We start from the raw sequence: 2,924 nt of genomic DNA, 5'->3' as shown, positions 1-2,924 counted from the left end.
ATTGGGAACGACATATCCATCCTGTGCAATTTGTTATGTCGGCAAGTGGACATGGCTATCGAAGAGATTTGAGTAGAAGTCATGGATAATCTTCTCCATTGCCTTTCTGGAGGACGTGATGGATCCATCAGGACGTCGGAGGGCAGTCATCTTGGTCTTGTAGTTGGCGAAGGACAGGCGGGCATTAGGAATATTTTTCCCGGCTTCTGCCGCATCTACCAGTACTTCTGCTCTTCTCTCTTTGAGGTCTTCCTTGATCGCATCTCTGCACTGCTTTGCGAGCTCGGAAGTTAGCTTGCTGTTGCCTGAGGCATGCGCCAAACCACGCTGGCGAATTAGCTCAAGAGTTTTCGAAGATAGGCGATTTTTTGTGGCTATCTCTCTCTTGGCGTTCCTTGCACATTCATGGAGGTGCTGAACCAGTCGATCGTATTCCTCGTCAATGTTGTCAACAATGGCATCTTCCCATGTTGCCGCAATAGTACCAAAGAGTTCCCAGCTGGTGGTCATTCTGGGAGTTCTCTTTTTGAACTTTGCAACCCTTTCTCCCCGCTCTGTGAAGTAGAATTTTGCACTAAGGAGAGGGTGGTCCGATCCCGTTCGAAATTTTGGGACAACAGCGACATCAGTCAGGCAAAACCGTCGATTGAATATGATGTGGTCTATTTCGTTGTGGAATCGTCCACTGGGAGACTCCTATGTCCATCGTTTAGATTCTGCCTTCTGGAACTGTGAGTTACCATGAATGGTCTTGGTCGACATGATGAACTCAGACAGTTTCTCACCCTGTTCGTTCCATTCTAGGTCATGGGTCCCGATGTAAAGTTCTTCAGCTGATCTTCTCGGTCCTATCTTGGCATTAAAATCACCGACAGTGATCTTGTAGAAGGTGTGGTCTTCTTTATAGAACTTCTCTAGCTCCATGTAGAACTTCGCGATTTCTCTTTCATCATAATGAGATGTTGGTGCGTAGACAACGAAGATAGAAACTGCAGGCAGTGAGCCACATCTATTCAAATGTAAACGTCCGATTCGGGTTGTTAGGCATTCGAATGAATCAAAGCTCTTGGCCAAGTTTGTGTTGACAAGGACACCGACGCCTCCAACACCTCTTTTATCGCATGTTCTGAGGAACAATTCTTCTCCAGTGTCGAAAATGGCATGGTGAGATTCGTGCCTTCTTGTCTCGGTCAGACCAATGATGTCGTACTTGATCATTCGTGCTTGTACCATCAGGTCCTCGATGGATGCATCTGATGCTAGTGTACGTGCATTGAAAGTACAGACCATCATTTTTGTCTTCCTTCCTTGTGGCAGCCTAGGTCGGCCTTGAGATTTTGTCGGCCTCTCCTTTCTCATCCTTCTCAGTGCTGCCATGTCGGTGAAGCCTTCAGGGTCAGGTGAATGAGACCAGTTGTAGTTACTGGTTTTGGCATATCGAATACACAATGGATAGCTTGCCAGGCTCTTTCGTGCGGGCAGAATACTCTCGGTAGCTTGCCATTCTTTCCGAGAGGGATAGAGGCTTTTGGGGCGACCTCTAATGAAGAAAATAGTCAAATATAATTATCCAGTTATTACCATGACTTTCATTGATTTGTTTAGTTAAGTTTTGTAACCGTTCATTTTCTATTTTTGTCTAAAATATTACTCATATTTAGAACATACAATTATAAGCAATATTTCTATAGTATATTCCAAGAACCTAACAGATCTGTTAACTCTTTCTCTCTCTACTTTATTTTTGTTTTTTGATCCATATCTAGTGTTGCTGAAAGTTTAATCCTCACAAGATGTACCCAGTTTAGTCCCCTGAACCTACATATGGTCTATTGAACACCTCCAGGAGTCATCCCTGGGCATAGAACCAGGAGTGAGTCATGAGCATTAAGCTTCAATCACATTCTCCCTAAGTTTGGAGATAGCATGGGAGCAGTTCTGATGGCCACTGAAAAGGATTGCCTCCGTGGTCCCTTAAGTCACCCATATAAATGACTGGTTTCATACAGAGCTAGGGAAACTGCTATGTGAACATTGCACACCAGGCCCAGTGCTTTCTGATTATGCAGAGAACATACACAGAACATCTAGAGCTTTTCAGGTCTGAGATCATCTAGATATTCCAAAAGGAAATGTCTTTTCATTTGACTGTTCATGATTCTTCTTCATTATAGCATGTTAGACATAAATAGCATTATTCTGAGCGATTTGTGTCTTTATAATTAACTATCGAAACAAGTCATTGGTAACTCTGCATTTTTATTTTTCTGACAAGAATTGCCTGTGGTCTGGAGACCCCCAAAATATCAGTTGCTGAATACAGCATGGAGTCGTGTTAGACACTAACTTTAAAGTTTTAGGGTTGAGAGTGAATGTGCACTCATTCTGCCTGGTAAGCATAAGAATTACAGTTTGCAGTTATAAGCTTGCAATCTATCAAGGTTCAGCCGTCAAAAGCTAGTCATTTATTTCACATATGAATATCCAACTACTCACTATTTATTGAAAAGGCTCATTTTCGCATAACTATATAATTTGACCTTTACATTAATGTAGGTATTTGAGCTTGTGTGATCAGTTTCTGCATATTCAGAATAGTATCTTCCATTACCTATCTAGTCCTATACCAAAATCATTGTTAGTTGCTATGTTTTGTGCCTTACTTTGTATTTGGGAGTCTAAATAAATAAGTTCCATCTCTGTTCATAAAATGACTCTGCAAAATTGCCTAATTGCATTTTGATATACATTTTGTAGTGTTTTACCAGTAGTTACCAAAAAGTGGACCTGAAATTGTGGTTATATTGAACCTACAGTGGGAGGGCGTTTGCCTTACAAGCGGCCAACATAGCCGACCCGAGTTCGATTCCTCCTCCCCTCTCGGAGAGCCCGGCAAGCTACCGAGAGTATTCGATATGCCAAAC

The 2,924-nt window shown here is 42.4% G+C and overlaps 1 pseudogene; it reads right to left on the bottom strand.

Moving 5' to 3' along the window:
• Positions 1-1,956: 1,956 nt before the first annotated feature.
• Positions 1,957-2,069, bottom strand: LOC130020183 (uncharacterized; annotated as a pseudogene).
• Positions 2,070-2,924: the final 855 nt, after the last annotated feature.

Source organism: Sorex fumeus, unplaced genomic scaffold (genome assembly GCF_029834395.1).
Source record: "Sorex fumeus unplaced genomic scaffold, SorFum_2.1 ptg000010l, whole genome shotgun sequence".
NCBI lineage: Eukaryota > Metazoa > Chordata > Mammalia > Eulipotyphla > Soricidae > Sorex > Sorex fumeus.
Note: the sequence above shows the minus strand (reverse complement) of the source record. Positions and strands in the feature narration are given on the sequence as shown.